This window comes from Molothrus ater, chromosome 22, assembly GCF_012460135.2.
Source record: "Molothrus ater isolate BHLD 08-10-18 breed brown headed cowbird chromosome 22, BPBGC_Mater_1.1, whole genome shotgun sequence".
Lineage (NCBI taxonomy): Eukaryota > Metazoa > Chordata > Aves > Passeriformes > Icteridae > Molothrus > Molothrus ater.
In genome coordinates, this window is record NC_050499.2 from 5,032,450 (window position 1) to 5,052,096 (window position 19,647).

Below are 19,647 nucleotides of genomic sequence, written 5' to 3' on the forward strand. Positions count from 1 at the left end.
AAAAACCAATATAAAAATGAGGATGTTGGGAGGTGGGGAGGCGTTTCTCTCGTAGGAGCTTGGCTGTTCTTTTTTGCTCCTAAAAGCTGTAGCCTCTGGCTGTAGGAAAACAGCATCCATTCCTTGAAAATATGCCATGAAAATATCCGTAAATATTTTGTCTTCCAGAATACGTTCCCGAGGAGTTGGGCCTAGCAATATGGCAGCGCACGTTCCATAGGAAACCCTGCAGAATGCTGCTGAGGTAATTCGGATTCTCAGTCAGTATCTCCCTTTCCTTTCTCATTCCTTAAAATTATTTCATAAGAAATCCTTAAAAAGTTGCTAGGATAGAGTGCATGTGTGTGTGTATGTAAATAAATATATATATATGTGTATATATATATATATATATATATATATTTATAGGCCTAATTACCTTGGGGTTAAAACTGGGGAGAAAAGAATGGGAATTATTTCACAGTTGTGTTTCTGATTTGCCTGAATTTCGGGGCAGAAGGACGAAATGGCTGCAAACAGCTTTTTGCTCAGGAGCACAATGCATTCCGTGGTGATCGATTTCCCTGGACAGGGCATTTCTGCTTTGTGGTTTGCAAGAAAACCACCCACAGACCAAACCCCAGTGTTAGATCTTCAGAGATTTTATATCCCCATATTTCCATCTATATTCCTTTGGATATAAATCTTTAAAACACCAGCTTTATATTGGGTTGTTACTGATAAAAATATTCTGTGTTTTTGGCTGTCCCACGTAGCAGAGCCTTGTTGATCCTGTGATCACTGATGTTGTAAAATTAATAATGAAGCAAAGTGTGCTCAGTGTAAGGATCTGAGAAACCTGAATGTAAATCCCTTAATGTACAGGTTGAAACTTTTTATTTGTAATCTCAGCATTCGAGGCAAATTCAGGCTGATGCTGATTGATTTGTTTGCCTCTGATGGATTTTCTGCCACTGTGTGTGTGTTCATCAGGTTTTCACAAGGTACAATAGCTCTGGGATTAATCAATGGGGGGGGAAACATTTCCAACCCCACATCTTGGCAAATCCATGGCTCTCTTTCAATCCTCCTGAATATATTGGATACAAGTGAAATTCTTGTTGAAAAAGCAGCTCTCATTAAAAAAAAAAAAAAAAAAAAAATTAAAAATCAGTATTTTTCAACAAACAAAACTGTTGCTTTGCTGCTGCATTTCTCAGTTTGCTGCCTTAAAGCTTGTCCATGGGTTTGTTTTCCAAAAGGGGCAGGCTGGTTCCTGGGTATTTGCAATTTACAGCCCCCAGGTGCCATGGAATGCCATCCCTGTGCCCCATTGCTCCAGGGCTCTCAGGAATGCAGGGGGGCACAATCAAATTTACTGTGGGAATTTCTTTGGAGCTTTCCCAGGGGTGGCTCTTGCTGCTTTTCTCCCCCTTTTTCTCCCTTTTTGTTCCCCCCCCCTGAGTGAAGCTCTGGTGATGGATCCCAACTCCCCTCGTTCCCTTTTGTGCTGGAAAAGCCAATCAGGTGGGGAGTGGGAGGTGCAGCAGGAAAAGGGAGGGTTTTCCCAACAAATCCCACATTTCCTGGAGCATGTGCAAGGCTCCTCGAAGCCCTGGCTCCGGGTGTCCCCTCCAGGCAGAGCTGGGGACACGTGTCCCGTGCAAAAGCCGCCCAAATTCCACAGCTTGGGTTTTTTCATGGATTTAACCTGTCCCAGGGAAAGGAGATTGGCCCGGGAATTAATGGAAAAGGAAAAAAATGGTTTTGGAAATAGATAAAGCGAGGAAAATGTAACCTCATGATGATTTCAGTGAGATCATCTCATATAAAAGAATCAAATGTTTTTCTACCAGAGACATTCAAATTAGCTGACTTCATACACATAACTGAATGTAAAGAACATTGCATGTCAGGTTAAGCTTTTTTTGTTTGACTATCCTATTCTATAACATTTCTAAATCAATATTTCTTATCTCAAAAATTTACATACAAATAGAAACCTTCTATAAAAACCATATAAACCTTCTATTATAAACCATACTATGTAAACCTTATACACCATCTAACCCTTATACACCATACAAACCTTATACACCGTACGTACCAAACCAAACTTTCTAGAAACCACACCACATAAACCTTCCATTCAACTTTTAAAAATTCTTTCCAAATTAATTTCCCACCATTAGGGTGCAAATGAATATACTGAATATAAAGAAACCATCTGATGGTGTTTTTCACAACACAGTGAGGCTGAGGGCAAAATTCCCTTTAACAGGGAGAAATCCTGGTGCACCCAGCAACAGCTGACCCCAAAATTGCACCTTTAGGCCCTGTTGGACAACCTGGATTTTAACCTCAGGTTCCCTGCAATAAATGAGCTTTGTGCTGGAGGCTTGGGGTTATTTTTGGCTGGGTAACATTTGTTGTGTTCCATTTGCAGCTCTGTTCCCAAGGAGGGCACAATCCCTGCCCCGCTCCAGCCTCCACCACTGCAGGGACTGAGTTTTCTCCCCCCGAAAATTCAATTTTCAAAGATGCTGCAGCAACGGATTTTTGGCTGCTGAAAACTTTGGGAAAAGCTGGATGCTTCTAAGGTGAGTGTCAGCAGAGGGATGTAAGGTTGGAGGATGAATTTAGATAACCTTTGGGCAGATGGTGAAAGTTTAACATCCATAACAGGAGTTCCTTGCCACCCAGCGATTCTAAATAAAGGAAAAATTTGTATTTTATAATTGCATATTTACCAGGCTGGAAAGGTTGAAGCGATTTATTTTAAGAACCTGAACCAAAAAAAAAAAAAATTAAAAAAATAAAAGAAGAGGGTTCTAACAGCATCCAAATAGCAAAATTCTTTTCCAAGTGGTGCCTGTTTGATTTTACAGAGGATAATATTAACTTGCATTAATCTGGTTTGTCTCCTGAAGGAAAAGAAGTGAAAAATCGGTGACACTCTGAGCAAGTGATTTTGTCCACCAGCTCCATGTGGAGCTCACAGCCAGGCTGCTTTTCCCCACCAATAAAATGGGAAATATTCCTTCCACAGGGAAGAAAACTTGGAAACCTCAGGGGAAGGAGGGGACCCCTCCTGCTTGCGGCGGCAAAACTTTGCTTTTCAAGCTTTATTAGAGAAATCCTAAAGAACTTTTATATTTGTCTGTGTGGCAGAAATGCAGGGTTGAGGTTAGGGGGAAGTGCCAGCTTGTTCAGCACAGTGACAGGGGTTTTGTTTTTGGCCTTTAAAAATAGAATTAAAGTAGAACCCCAGCCCAGTAATGACTTCTCTGAAAGTTAAAACAACTCTCAGGCAGTTGTTTAGCCAGGCTGCCAGAATGGAAACAGCTTTTTGCAGGGTGGGGGGGTGGCTGTGTGTTGGAATTCTGTTTGTATTCCAAAATTTTGCTGTTGGATCGTTTCCCACCCTGTTTTAGTGATGTACCTCCAGTGCTGCCTGTTAATCCAATTCCTGTTAACCTCAGTGCTGTGCAGTCACCAGAAATTCTGTCCAGCAAAGTGCTTGTGAGGAAGAACCACAGATCAGCTTTATTTTGGTTGGTTTGAAATTTCATTTTCTTTTATGTTGCTGATTTTCATGAGGCTCTCATGGGAGGGCAGGAATCTGTGGCTTTATATCAGGACAAAATCAAGAATCCACTCCCACCCTCCAAAGAGGGGCTTGGAGACAACGAAAGCTCCTGGCTAAAACCCAGAAATTCCACTTGCAGAAAGGTTTTTTTCTCTTTCCATCCCCCCTAAATGTGACCCCAAACCCTGTCAGTGCCAGCAGGAATCCCTGCCTGCTGCCACAAACCCGTAGATCCGAACTTGTGCTCATATTCCACACAAGCTTGTATCTATAGGTCTGGGGCTGGCTGGCAAGAGCACCCTGGGATGCTGCTGCACTTCAAATATTCTTCACTCTTCCCTTCTTTTTCCCCCTCCTCCCTCTTTTATTTTTATTTATTTTCATTTATTTTCATTTATTTTTATTAAATTTTATTAATTTTTATTAATTTTAATTATTTTTATTAATTTTAATTATTTTTATTTATTTTTATTATTTTTTATTTTTATTTTATTTTATTTTTATTTTATTTTTATTTTTATTTTTATTTTTATTTTTATTTTTTATTTTTTATTTTTTATTTTTTATTTTTATTTTTTTATTTTTATTTTTATTTAGAGGAATATAAAAGTGGAGCTGCAAATCTCTCCCTCAGCTTTAAGTGCCCAAAGGGGACTTTGCTTCGTGGTGCTGAGGAAAAGGGGATGGGGGGAGTTGATTTTGACATCAGGATGAAGAAATTTAATCCCACCCATGGCCTGCCCTGCTCTGGTGATGGGGCTGTGATAGGGAGCATTCTTGTGTTGATTCTGGAGCAGATTAAATAATTTCATTTATAGTTTCATTTCTTTTATGAAACAATTTCATTTATTTCTATTTCATTAATGAAATAATTTCATTTATAATATTTGAAATATTTCATTTATGAAAATAAATTCATTTATTCCATTTGCAACATGGAGTTATTCTTCCCTTGCTCAGTCCAGGAATTTGTGAGAGGAACAATCACTTCTCCTCCTTTATATCCAGGAACTTGGAATCATTTTATTATAGAACCCCATTCCTCCCAATTTCTTGGTGTTTGTGTCTTTTCAAATAGTTTTTAAGAGAAAAGAATCATGCTGGAAAATCCAAAAGAAAGGATAGGACAGGAAAAAACCCATGGGAGCAGGCAGTGCAAGGGCTGCTGTGGAAAAGTAAAAAAAAAACTTTAAAGTTGGGAGAGTGGAACAATTATTTTGGAAGAAGTCATTTTTTTAAAACCTCAATGTACAGAGTCTATATGAAAATAATTAGGCTGTAAACTCAAAATAAAGTCTGACTATTTCTTTCCAGCAGCTTTCAGTGTTAATTCCACCAAAGATTTGCTCTGCATTTCCACTTTTAAATTTCTCTGGTTTGAACTTGGCTGCTTTTGACATACGCTGCTGTAGGCCAAAAAAGGGATTTTTTTCCCCTCTCTTTGCTGAATTTCCAGGGTTTTCTATGTGTTTTCTATTTATTATAGAAGTTGTATTAAACATTTATATTAAAATGAAGTCAGGGAAGTCCAACCACTTTTCTTTCTCCCTGTATGCTGAAACTAGGATTAAAAAAAGGGGGAAAAAATTGGATTTTGGTGCCCTGTGTGATGCAAAGTTGGGTAGAAAAGCTGTTCCTCAATATTCCCCATATCTTTGGATGGGAAATCAAGGAATGAAAGCTGATGAGTCGTTTCCAGCAGCACTCTTGCCCCTGGACTGTTCTGTGGTGAGATTTTACCCAGAACAGGCACCTGGAGCCAAGCTCCCCTTGGGGATTTTGAGGTTGCTCCATCCGTGGTGGGATGAGCAGGAGCTCACCATGGCAGCAGGAGGAGGTTGGGACAGTAAAAAATTGTTCTCCCAGAAGATTTATGAATAGTCTGGGCAGCTCTGAGGTTGGTTTTTTAAATGCTGTGAATGTTCATCACCTTGGTTGGGTTCCCACGTGCTGACTCCAGGGGAAGCCTGGGCTCGTTTAGTCTGAGCTTCAATGAGAAATGAGCTGGGAAAACCCAGTAAAATCCATATTTCTGTCGGGTGTCCCTCCTCTGTGAAGCCATTTGGGGTAGAATGGGCTGAGAAAAGCCTGGAATTGGTCAAGGATGTTCTGGATTGGTCAAGGATGATCTGGAGTGGTCAAGGATGATCTGGAGTGGCCAAGGATGGTCTGGAGTGGTCAAGGATGTTCTGGAATGGTCAAGGATGATCTGGAGTGGTCAGGGATGATCTGGAGTGGTCAAGGATGGTCTGGAGTGGTCAAGGATATTCTGGAGTGGTCAAGGATGTTCTGGAGTGGTCAAGGATGTTCTGGCACTTCAGGTGGCTTTGCCTGGAGAGTGCCAAAGGACCCCTGGCAGGGGAATTGGGTCAGATATGTCCCAAAATGAGCCCCCCCCCCGCCCCATTTGGTTTGATTTTTTTCTTTTTTTTTTTAATGAGGAAATCAATAATTGAACCATAAAAGAGGAAAGAAGAAATAGATTTCTTTTTTTCTTCTCTTTAGTGCAATTTCTCTCCGAATAAATTGGGACCTGCTAATCAATATCTGAATTTTATTTTTTTTTACCTCCTTTTGGTGAGAGGCTTGGTCTAAACACAGCTGGGTGCTTAGAAAGGAAACTCCAGAGAAGTGGCAGCAGAAGTGGGGTGAGCTGCTGGGAGCAGGAGCAGGGAGTTATTTCCGAGGCTGAGCGTGTTTGCTGATTGCTCCAGGCTTTTTTTGGGTGAGTTTGGGGTTTGCTGTGGCTCAGCTTTGTGGGACAGGCTCAGGGAAGGAGGGCACCTCTGGCAGCACCAGCAGCTCAGCTTTTCTGAGCTCAGCTTATCCAGTAAAACCTGTTCTCGTTGAGTTTTAAAGTGCATTTCGTTTTAAGGTGCGTTTCACATGTTTGCTGATTGCTCCTGGTTTTTTGGGGTGAGTTTGGGGTGTGCTGTGGCTCAGCTTTGTGGGACAGGCTCAGGGAAGCCTTGGGCAGGGAGGATGGAAGGAACAGCAGCATCAGCTCAGCTTCTCTGAGCTCAGCCTATCCAATAAACCCAATAAAACCTGTGCTTACAAGGGGTTTTTTAAAATTATTATTATTTCCCCCTTTAAAAATTACTATTCATTATATAATGCATAATAACGAGTATAATTCATTATTATGCATTATAGAGAATATATTATATGTTATACATGACATATAATTAATATTATGTATTATATCTCATATATTCTAATATATTGCTATACATTATATATATAATATTGTATTACATATTATATATATAATATTATCTATGATCTATTATACATTATACATATTCTATATTCTACATTATATATTCTACATTATATATTCTACATTATATATTCTACATTATATATTCTACATTATATATTATATATTATATATTATATATTATATATTATATATTATATATTATATATTATATATTATATATTATATATTATATATTATATATTATATATTATATATTATATGAGGTGCTGAGAGCAGAGCCCTTCACCCACCTGGAGGCTGCAGGGAGACTTCAAGAGGCACTGCTGGGGTCAAACCAGAGCACCTGGATGTGGGAATTACCCCAAAATGTCCCAAAATCCTTTCCAAAAATCGGTGCCTTCATTAATGCAGCTCCTTTCTCTGGAAATGGGCAGAGTGGCTGCTTTAAAGGTTAAAAAATCCCCAAAACCCTCCTGTGTGGCTGCATCTGGGGAGGTTTTGCTGGGCTTGTTTGGCCAGGGTTAGACTTGAAAGCAGCAGAAGTTCTTCTCTGAGGAAGCAAAGGTTACCCAAATCTCCTCTTTTTCTAAAAAAAAAACTAAATTCTAATATTTGGTAAATCTTTTCCTCCCTCAAAATATCACTGTGCCATTTCTCCCTGACCATTTCTCACTCCCCTTGCTCCCTGAGAACACCTGTAAGGTCTCCTGCAGCCAGGGATGTCTCGTGGTCCCCACTGAGGCATGAAAAGTGGAATTTATTCGTGTGTTGCCTCCTTCCCCAGCCTGGTGAGGAGCACAGTGAGCCCCTGTCGGCAGAGGAGCACAAAATAATTAGGAGAACCATATGCAGTGGCAAATGGGATCCGTGATAAGCAGAATGGAATTGTGCACCCTGGAATTTGAACCCTATCCAAATTCTCTTATTCAGATCATCAAATCTGGTTCAACTCTTAAAAAGCAGATAAATTTCAGTATTCTGGTTATTTCAGTAATCTGATTTTTTATTTGGTTTTTTTTTTTTCCTCCCCCGCCTCCTCCCTCTCTTTTTGTTTATTTGCTTCTAATCAGTAGGGGAGGAAATAAAGGGGGAAAATGAGGGGAGGGTTTTTAGGGGAGGGATCCAAGGCACCTGCTCAGGAGCACTGCAGGGGTGGCATTCCCTGAGCTGGGCCTGGTTGGATTTTGGCAGCTTCATGGTGAAATCCAGCCCCAGCAATCCACCCTGGAGGTGTTGGTTCAGCTTCCTTCAGCTCCTTCGTTTTTCACATGCAGCTGAGCCCAGCCTTGGCTCCAGGTCCAGATCATGCTGTGCAGGGTTTCAGTCACAAAGCAGGCCTGGGATAAACCAAAAAATAATTTAAAAAATGTTTTGGGGTCATTTGGAGCCATCAGCATTTATGACTTGGGCCACTTTCCCCCTTAGATCAGCGTGGGCAGGCACTGGGTTAATTTCATTGGGTTAATCTAAAAGTGTGAACACAATAATGATATTTCAAGGTATCTAAATAACCCAGAAATTTGTGTTGTTTTTTTTTTTTTTTTCTGGTAAAATGGCCCTTAAAAACTTGAATATCTTCAAACCCCTGTTTGCTGAATGCAAAGAGAAGCTGTGAGGTTCTGTTCTCTCACCCAGGGCTGATGCTCCAGCTCCTCCCAAAAATCACATTTGTTTCAGGAGTGAGAGCTCAGCCACCTTTCCCCTAGAAAAACCCAGAGATTGAAATGCAATATTGAGCAAACCTTCAGATTGCTGCAACCCCGGCTGAAAGCTGAGGCAAGGTTTTTGTCATGAGCTGAAAAATTTTGGAGAGCTTTCAAAATATTTACTTGCTCTGGATTTCTGCTGAGCCCAGATGAGGTTTCTCTCCCTACTTTGCAGCCTCTTGGACTCCCAGCCCTTTTTAGGGTGTTTGCCAGAATTCTGGGAGAGCTCTCTGAGCTGGGTAAACCTTTGGACCTCTTGAGGTTCCTCATTACAACCAAGTTCTAAGAAAATTTCCCCAAACAAAGCTGAAGGAACGAGGTGAGCAGCAGGAATCGTGTCAAGCCTTTCCAGTGTGGAAAAACCCCCTCCTGTCTGACAAAAAACCAATAAAAAGGAAAGATCACTCCAGGCTGAAATTTGGCAAGTGGGATCTCAGCCCTCCAGCTGGAACCATGGCATTTGTGGGGTTTTTGTATTTATTTTTTGCTCAATGACTTCAGGAAGGGCATTTGCTTTGGGGGTGGTTTCTGGTTTGCCACCCCCTCCTCGGCAGGCCCTGCCTGGGCTCTGAGAGGGAAGCTGAAGGTGAGCTCCTCCTTCTTCTGCATCAGTCACAGCCCCAAAGGGGCAGAGCCAAAGCTCAGCTGATGATTTTCCTGATTAGAATGGGACAAAATTCAGCTTTCCATAGGGCGTGCCCATTGCTGGAATCCTGTTCAAAGTCTATAAACGCAGATAAGGTGTGATGCAGAGCAGGGGATTCATGCATGAGGCACTGGTTTAGGGCATTATTTGGGAATATTCTTATGTTATTCTAATATTCTTATATCTATTATATATATTATAGATATTAATATATATATTATATATAAGATACATAATATATAATAATTATTTGAGAATATTCTTATATTATTCTAATGTTCTTATATCTATAATATGTATTATAGATATTAATATAATATATATCTAATATAAGATATTTTATACATATATATATATATATATATATATATATATATATATATATATATATATATATATAAAATATAAGATATATAATATATAATAATTATTTGGGAATATTCTGCCCTCTGCACCCCTCAGCTGATGATTTTCCTGATTATAATGGGACAAAATTCACCTTTCCATAGTGAGTGCCCATGGCTGGAATCCTGCTCCAAGTCAGTAGGTCTGCAAATGCACATAAAGTGTGATTTAGAGCAGGGGATTCATGCATCAGGCACTGTTTTATGGCATTTTTTGGGAATATTCTGCCCTCTGCATCCCTGCTTTTCTCTGTGACTGAATTGCTGCTTTCCACTGGTTGAAAAGAATGGGATATTCCAACCAGGCAGTTCCCAAAACCAGCTCTAGGTTGGGATTCTCACCTCGCTCCTGGGGGAAATTCAGCAGGAAATGTGAGAAGGGGAAGGAACTTTGTGGATTTTTCTCTCACCTGAAGCCAGTGAAGGGAGCAGGAGTAAAACCAGTGAGGAGTGAAAACTTCCCAGCGCAGACTAAAGCTTGGTCCTGGTGTCTGCTGGGGTTGGTGCCGTGGGCAGGTGGGAGCTCCAGAGCTGGGGAGCCTGAGAAGAATTCTCCAGTGGAATTCTGTCTCTTTTTGGAAAAAAAAAAATATTCAGTGGATGTGAATGCCAGCATTTCTGTGCTAGGACAGCAGCTGGAGTCACGTTTCCTTCAGGAACCAGAGAGTTCCAGGCAGAGAAAAAACACAATTTTTTAATTACACTGGAGCTTTAGAATAAGGCTGGGCTGGGCCAGAGATTCCCTTTTGTCCCCAGAAGGGTGAAATCATTTCTGGGACTCTGAAACAGCAAGAGGCCTAAAAGGGGTCCCAGCAAAAGGCACTGGGGCCCCGTGAGCTGATTTAGGAGCACAGAGCTCCACGCGTTCAGCAGAATCTCCCTGACATCGATAACGTGTCACAGCATTGTTATTCAATTACAGATCCACCCTAATTGCGTAATTAGGTGTGATTGTGCTAATTGGGTAAAGACATAATTGACAAAAATCACCAGAAAACAAACAGGGAGCTCGGTGCCACCATAGGGAAGTGTCACAAGGGCTGTGCCTGCCTCTGGTCTGCTCCTGCCCAGAGCAGGCACGGAGAGGGGACATGAGGGGACACGAAGGGACACAAATAATGGCAGAAATAAATAATGGCACAAATAAATAGTGGCAGAAATAAATAATGGCAGAAATAAATAATGGCAGAAATAAATAGTGGCAGAAATAACGGCACAAATAGTGGCACAAGCAGTGGCACAAATAATGGCACAAATAAATAATGGCACAAAAAATCGCACAAATAATGGCACAAATGCTGGCACCAATAATGGCAGAAATAATGGCACAAATAAATAATGGCACAAATAATGACACAAATAAATAATGGCAGAAATAATGACACAAACAATGGCACAAATAATGGCACAATGGCATAAATAATGGCACAAACAATGGCAAAATAATGTCACAAACAATGGCACAAATAATGGCACAATGGCATAAATAATGGCACAAACAATGGCAAAATAATGGCACCAATAGTGGCAGAAATATTGTCACAAATAAATCATGGCACAAATAATGGCACAAGTAATGGCAGAAATAATGGCACAAATAAATAATGGCAGAAACAATGGCACAAATAACGACACAAATAAACAATGGCACAAACCATGGCAAACAATGGCAGAAGTAATGGCAGAAATAATGACACAAGTAGTGGCACAAATAATAGCACAAATAATGGCACAAATAAATAATGGCACAAACAATGGCACAAATAATGGCACCAATAATGACACAAGTAATGGCACGAATAATGGCACGAATAATGGGACTTTATCCAGCTCCTTATCCAGAGCCGTGCTTTGGTCCCTGCTCCAGCTGATCAAACAGTTAACAGTGCCTGTGCTCTCTGCTGCTAACTCAAATATGCTGCATTTCCACTCTTTGGTCAAAGTAAACTTTACTAAATATGGAATCATGAGAAATTGGGATACCATCAGCACCATGGGCACTCAGACATCACAGAAAGATTATTTTGCATTTTTTCCAACGTGTTCTCCTGCTGTTGCAGGCTGAATTCTGATTGGGGTGTAAAGGCAGGGCAGTGCCTTCTCCATCATCAGGAATTCTGCTTTGTCTTGGGAATTCAGCAGAGCTCAATGTTCATCCCTGAGGTTTGATTCCCTTGGAATCTCCTTCCTGTGCCAGGGACTGGACTCAGTTGAGGGGCAGCTCCAGCCCCACCAGCACATTTGGGGATGATAATAGTAATAATAATAATAATAATAATAATAATAATAATAATAATAATAATAATAATAATAATAATAATAATAATAATAATAATAATAATAATACATTTAAAATAAAAATAAAAATAAAATAAAAATAAAATAAAAATAAAAATAAAAATAAAAATTAAAATTAAAATTAAAATTAAAATTAAAATAATAAAACCCAGGAAGTCTTCTGCTTTAAGTGCTACCTTGGTGGGTGCTGGGTGAGTCACAAGGATGACATCCTGCTTGTTTGGCTGGGAATGAATGCATTGCATTAATACAAGTTTAGAATGTGTGGCTTGTGAAGGGAAGGTGGCTGCCTGCTGAGGTGATTTCCCAGCATGGTTCATTTGGACCCTTTGGTGCAAGGGTCAAATTCACCTCAGGGTTTGTGCCCCTTCTGCAGTTCTCCCCCAGCCCCATTCCTGCACATCCTTCAGACATCCAGGAGCCAAGGTCGAGGTCAGCGTGGCGTGTTCAGAAAGGAAAAGACAAATTTCACCCTAAGCCTTCTTGAAATGCTTTCTAAGAAATAAATATGTCTGTGTATGTTCTGAATCTGCTGTGGAAGGGGAACACCATTATTTTGGCCAGGGGAAAATCAAATTCCATCTCGTGTGAAAACCTCCATGATCTCACCCAAATCCAGCAGGAATAACCCTGGCTCGTTGTGTCTTATCCCATTTCCATCGTGGGGAGCTGAATTTGGGCTTGGTGTCTTTTCCCCCAGCAGTTTATTCCCTCTAAATTAAACCACTGAGGATTTGGAGGCTTTTTTTTTTTTGGATTTTTTTTTTTTGTTTTTTTTTTGTGTGTAATTAGAAGCCCCTGAGGTTATGAATTTTTGACTGCATGCATCCAGGTTGAGGTAGTAGGTTGTATAGTTTAGAATTACACCAAGGGAGATAACTGTACAACCTCCTAGCTTTCCTTGGGTCTTGCACACACCGGCGTGAGGAGCGACCAAAAATCCTCAGCACTCTTTGCTCTGGACACCTGGAACAGGAAAAAGGCAGGTAAGACCAGCTGGAAAACCTTTTGAAATCTTTCTGCCTCTCTAGAATTATGAAAATGTTGATTTTTGGAAGCGTTTTTTCTCGACTTGTTGGTGCTGTTTCATTGAGTTTGTAGCAAATCCAGTGATGTTTGTCTTCCTTCATTAGCCCTGGAGCAGCGTGGTGTTAACATTCCCAAAAAAGCACCATGGCAACCTCTCAGTGCTCCTGCCTGCATGGTCAGCAAGCAGAAGTCTCCAAAGGTAAAAATATCCTGTATTTTTTTCCCTCCTTTCCATTAATCTTTAATTGGCTCAGTTAATCCTACACTGGGAGTTAAACAAGGCTGGTGATTCCAGATAAAGCCTTGGAGACTTTATCCAGATCTTTATTCCAGATAAAGCCTTGGAGGTTTTATCCAGATCTTTATTCCAGATAAAGCCTTGGAGGTTTTATCCAGATCTTTATTCCAGATAAAGCCTTGGAGGCCTTATCCAGGTATTTATTCCAGATAAAACCTTGGAGGGTTTTGGTGAAAGTGCCTAACTCAGGAGAGCTGTTCCTTGGGAATGTCCAGTGGGGAATACAGTCAGCTGCAATTTTTAGGGATTTTTAGGGGGTTTTGTACATTAAATTTGGGTGTTTCGGAGGTTTGCTTCTCGCCCCCAGCAGTTTAGATGAAGGAGATGGGGAACATCCCAAATGTTGTGGAGAAGCTGTGGGGCCAAAACCCCACATTTCTGATGTGTTTTACAGGTCTAAATTGCAGGGAAATGGGAATATTTATTCCAGATAAAGCCTTGGAGGCTTTATCCAGATATTTATTCCAGATAAAATCTTGGAGGGTTTTGGTGAAAGTACCTAAATCAGGAGAGCTGTTCCTTGGGAATATCCAGTGGGAATACACTCAGCTGAAATTTTTAGGGATTTTTAGGGGTTTTTGTACATTAAAATGGAGTGTTTCAAAGCAGAAGTTTGCTTCTTAGTCCCACCAGTTTGGGTGAAGGAAATGGGGAACACCCCAAATGTTGTGGAGAAGCTGTGGGGCCAAAACCCCCACATTTCTGATGTGTTTTACGGGTCTAAAATGCAGGGAATTGGGAACATCCCATTTACCCAACTGCTCCTGAAATCCATGGTTTTATTTGCCTGAATACTGGAGACCTGAAAAACCCTTGAAACTCTCCTAAAGTTGGAAAAGGAAAGTGAACATTTTGATGCTGGCAGCACTCAGGGCTCAGCTCCTCTGGGGGCCTGGGTGAAGGTGGTGGCCACAACCCTTGGTCAGGGCCCAGGACCTGAACTTAAATCTTTTCACTCTCTGGATGAGTAATTCTGGCAAGGTTTCCTGAGTTCCCAGAATTTAGAGGCTCTGTCTCTTCCTAAACTTGTTCAGTTGGTGAAGAAAAATAAAGAGCAGGCACTGGGTTAATTTCATTGGGTTAATCTGAAAGTGTGAACACCATAATGATATTTCAAGGTATCTAAATAACCCAGAAAATTGTTGGGTTTTTTTGGGTTTTTTTTTTTTTTTCTGGTAAAATGGCCCTTAAAAACTTAAATATCTGCAAATCCCTGTTTGCTGAATGCAAAGAGAAGCTGTGAGGGTTACTCAGGGCTCACTTATGAGTTCTTCCAAGAGTGGATTAATGGGATTTGATCCCGTTTTGCTTTCAAAGAGGTTCCAGGTACCACTGCCGTGGTTTATAGCTCTGCAGCTCCTCAGGACAAGGGGAGGATCTGGGATAACACAAGGCTGTTCTGTGTTTCAGGGAGGCACATGCCCCAAACACATGCAGGTAGTTAAAAAATGAGGAATCTTCTTGGCACGTTCCAGGCACTACCTTATTTCCCCCCCATAAATCTTTCTGCAGATGGAAGTGCAAATTTTCAGCTGCATTGATTCCCATCCAGCACAGAGGGGTTTTTTTTTTCCATGAGGGTTGGGTTTTTTAACCTGTTTGGGACTTCTTTAAGAGCAGTTTTGTAAATAATCCCAAATAAGAGCAGGCTCTTCTTTATTGGGATTTTTTTTTTTTTTTTGTGGTTTGTTAACCTGTTTGGGGCTTCTTTAGGAGCAGTTTTGTGAATAATCCCAAATAGGAGCAGGCTCTTCTTTTTTTGGGTTTTTTTAACCTGTTTGGGACTTCTTTAGCAGCAGCTCTGTGAATAATCCCGAATAAGAACATGCTCTTTTTATGGAGATTTTTGGAGTTTTTTTAACCTCTTTGGGACTTCTCTAGGAGCAGCTTTGTGAATAATTCTAAATAGGAACGGGGTCTTCCTTTTTGTTGGGTTTTTTTGTTTGTTTGGTTGGTTTTGGTTTTTGGGGGTTTTATTTTTGTTTGTTTTTTAACCTGTTTGGGACTTCTTTAGGAGCATTATTTATTATTTATGAATAATCCCAAATAAGAACAGGCTCTTCTTTTTTTGTTTTTTTTTTTTTTTTTTTCCTGTGGTTTTTTAACCTGTTTGGGACTCTTTAGGAGCAGTTTTGTGAATAATCCCAAACAAGAACAGGCTTTTCTTATTTTCTTATTTTTTTTGGTGGTAATGTTTCAGATTTGCTCTTCACACTCCAAACTTCAGAAGGTTCAAAACTGATGATTATTTATAACAAATCCTGTCAAACCCAACTCGACGTTAAATCCGTGGGGCGTAAATGAAAAGACCCATCCCGCTCCAAAACCCAAGGAACCATAATTAAAAAAGGAGAATGGCCAGTGGTGAACATAATTCAATGTGCATATTTTCCCTGTGAACAAAACAGCATTCCAGCTCTCCCCCTGATGAGAGGAATGTATTGTCAATTAATTAGACTCCCATCATATGTCCTCGGATGCCCTTCCATCATATGCCTTCCATATGTCCCCGTGTCATATGCCTTCCATATGCCCCCTGTGTAATTAAGCTCCCATCATATGGCTTCCATCATGTGCCATTTAAGGAGATTTCCAGGAGAACGTGGCACTGTTACAGTCCTGGACCTTTTGCAACGAGGAAAGGAACAGCTCAGGAGCTGTAAATGAGGAGAGGAGGAAGGAAAAAAGGAAGGTGGCTCGCCCTGAGAGCTGCCTTTAATTGCTGGTTTTGTTTCTCCCAGCTTGAGCAGTGGAGGCGCAAAAATGTCCTGTTTTCCTTGGGTGGCAGTCCCAGTTTTTATTCAGTTCAGCCTCTGGACAGCCAGGGAGATAGCCACTGTTTTTCAGGGAATGTTTCCACTGGAATGTGAAATGCAAAAGAAACAATCCACCTCCCAGCAGAGTGTTTGTCCTGAGATAGGGAAATGGAAACTTTGGCCTTGTTTGGGGTCCCTGAGCGAGAAGTGAGGGACCAGAAATAGCCTGGGAGGGAATTCATGGAGAGGGGACGGCACACCCCGCTGGAATTCATGGGAGGAAATTCATGGAGAGGAGAACTTCCACTTCCATCCCTGGGAAGGAGTTCATGGAGAGGGGATGGCACACCCCAATTCCATCCCTGGGAGGGAATTCATGGAGAGGAGAACTTCCACTTCCATCCCTGGGGAATTCATGGAGAGGGGATGGCACACCCCAATTCAATCCCTCTGAGGGAATTCATGGAGAGGAGAACTTCCACTTCCATCTCTGGGAAGGAATTCATGGAGAGGGGATGGCACACCCCGCTGGAATTCATGGGAGGGAATTCATGGAGAGGAGAACTTCCACTTCCACTTCCATCCCTGGGAGGGAATTAATGGAGAGGAGAATTTCCACTTCCACTTCCACTTCCATCCCTCTGAGGGAATTCATGGAGAGAGGATGGCCCACCCCACTTCCATCCCTGGGGAATTTATGGAGAGGAGAACTTCCCCTTCCATCCCTGGGGAATTCATGGACAGGGGATGGCCCACCCCACTTCCATCCCTGCTCTCCCTCATGGACCACGGGTGTGGAGGGCACAGAACTCTCCTTGCCATGAGGAGGCCTTGGGGGACAATGCCCAAGGAAATGTGAGATGGGTTCCAAATTTGCTGGGATTTATTAGGGATAAAGAGCAAAAAAAAGGCACTGATGCTTGCACGTGTCATAAAGGAAACTGCGAACGTCCAAGGAATTATGGAATGGTGTCCAGTGAAAGGACAGCTCGTGTGCCTTGGGTACAGTTGTGACTCTGTGCCTTCCTTGTTCCCAACAACTTCTGAGACTTTTTAAATTTCAAGCCTGCTCTAAACCTGACAGAAGAGCAATGACTTCCAAGGGTGCTCTGCTCCAGTTTTGCAGAAATTGCAGAAATCCCAGCCACGTACCCCAAAATCCCAACCACGCACCCAGGAATCCCAACCACGCACCCAGGAATCCCAGCCATGCATCCCAAAATCCCATCCATGCACCCCAAAATCCCAGCCAGGCACCCCAAAATCCCAGCCAGGCACCCCAAAATCCCAGCCAGGCACCCCAAAATCCCAGCCACAGACCCAGCAATCCCAGCCATGCACCCAGCAGTCAGGAAGGAGCTCGAAAGGACACAGAGAAGGTAAAATAGCCGTTTGTGCTGAGATCTCTCAGTTAAAAAATTCAGAGTATTTTGTAAAATGTCCCAGTTCACCTGGATGGAATGGCAGCAGTTCAAACCTCCACAGGCTGGGAACCAGTCTATCCCTAAAAACTTTGTATTCCAGCTGTGGAGCATGGTAAAACCCAATATTTGGATGTGCTCTGCCTAGATTGAGTGAGTATTGACCCCAAAATCATCCTGCCTTTGCTGTGCAGGCATTCTGCACTGTTTGTAATACAGGTGCATTCCTGAGAGACAGGTGACAGCTCTTGCTCTGGCTCAATCTTTAATTTTCAACTCAATCCTCATTGAAATCACACCCAGCAAACACCACCAGCCCATCTGAAAGCTTTAGGTCATTAGGGAAATGATTTGGGGAATATTTTGTGGTCTTGCACCATCATTAGTCTGCCACAGTTGTAAAGTGCATATTAAGGGAAGCTTTTAAGCCTCTTGTAGAGCACCACTGAAATTATCTGCCCAGAATTGCTGCTCAAGTGTGGTATTCTGAAATATTTTATTCTCCTGGCTCGCTGGGCAGTAAGAAAATCCTCCCAGTAGTGCTCATGTTTTGCTTCTCTGTTCTGACATGGCTCTGATGCTTGTGGAAAATGCAGACATGGAAAGAAATTGAAATTATTTCTTCTGTTTTATCAGCAGTGGCTCCTCCCTCCCATCACCTCCACTCCAGACCCTTTTTAAGAATCATTGAATTCTGATGGGCAACCAGATTTTGCTGTTTGTTTTTCTGCTGCTTTGCTGTTTGTTTGTTTGTTATACCCAATATATAACAAACATATTTCATATGTTTGTTATATATTCATATAACTCAAGCCATGAATTTTAGTTTTTATGAACATTTTAGGCCTTGTTCCTTATATAAAACGGGAGTGGATAAACCCCTGCTCGATGCTAAAGGGAAATTTTGGGGTCCAAAGACACTGAGATGGCCCAGGAGCTGTTCCAGCAAATCTGAGAGGACAAAAAGTGGCTAAAAAGGTGCCAGAGATAAATCTGAAATGGATGCACTGAACCATTCCCATCAGAAAGGAAAAAAACACAAATGGATGCTCTGAGGAAAAGCAAGGATGAGGAGGGAGGCTGGGAATCTCTCAGTTTCACAAAGTGAGTGCAAGGAGTGGAATGAAACAGTGACAAATTTGAGGGATTTTTTTTTCAGTCTTTTCAGCCTTTTTTTTTTATTTATTTTTAACCAATGAGTTCAATCTATTTCTGCACCCTCCTCAATCAGATGCATTGAGCAGAGTGAAATCATTTGCACGTGGAAGCTCTGCAAGGACTGGGATGAGCTGGGGTGGGAGGCCAGAGTGACTCATGGCTCCATGAATGGGGCCCTGAGTGCTCCACTGGTGCCATCTCTAAATCTCTGCCATAGCTACAGAATTCTTGCCATAGCTGGAATTCCAAGCACAGCAACCTCGGGAGTAAATGATGATGATGATGATGATGATGATGATGATGATGATGATGATGATGATGGGGTTCTGCAGGATTTCATCTGGATTTTCTGTCTGAAAGTTGAGCAGACAGTTAAAAATAAGATAATTTCATTCCCCAGGCTCAGAGCTGCTCCTCACGTCTTTGGGAACGCCAGGAGAGGGAAGTTCTCTCTCTGTGTTCATGTATTGGAGTTTAAAAGAGGAGAATTTTATATAAAATTATAAATAAATTAAAAGATTTAAATAAATAAATAAATAAAAATAATAAATAAAAATTAAATAAATTATAGCTCAGAAATGCTGATCCTCTCATCTTTGGGAATGCCAGGAGAGGGAAGTTCTCTCCCTCTGTGTGTTGGAGTTTAAAGGTATAGAAATTTATAAAAAATAATAAATAAATTAAAATACTGAAATAAATAAATAAAGCTAAAATAATTAAAAAGAAAAATTCAATAAATTATAGCTCAGAAATGCTGCTCCTCTCGTCTTTGGGAGTGCCAGGAGAGGGAAGTTCTCTCTGTGTACGTGTGTTGGAGTGTATGTAATTTTATATAAAATTATTAAAAAATTAAAATATTTAAAGAAATAAATAAAATTAAAATAACAAACACAAATAAATAAATTATAGTTCAGAAATAAGTTAGAAATGCTGCTCCTCTTGTCTTTGGGAGCGCCAGGAGAAGGAGCTTCTCTCTCTGTGTTCAAGTGTTGGAGTTTAAAAGTATAGAATTTTATTTTAAAGTTATAAATGCATTAAAATATTTAAAGAAATAAAATTAAAATAATAGATAAATTCTAGTTCAGAAATAAATTACAGCTCAGAAATGCTGCTCCTCACTTTTTTGGGAACGCCAGA

At 41.0% G+C, this 19,647-nt stretch overlaps 1 long non-coding RNA gene across 1 annotated transcript in view; it reads left to right on the forward strand.

Moving 5' to 3' along the window:
* LOC118695783 (uncharacterized) overlaps positions 1-19,647 on the forward strand; it is an 83,540-nt gene that overhangs the window by 54,892 nt on the left and 9,001 nt on the right. The window contains exons 6-8 of the long non-coding RNA XR_004981584.2: positions 169-244; positions 2,426-2,579; positions 12,982-13,076. This is a non-coding gene — a long non-coding RNA (uncharacterized LOC118695783). The remainder of the gene's footprint in view (positions 1-168; positions 245-2,425; positions 2,580-12,981; positions 13,077-19,647) is intronic.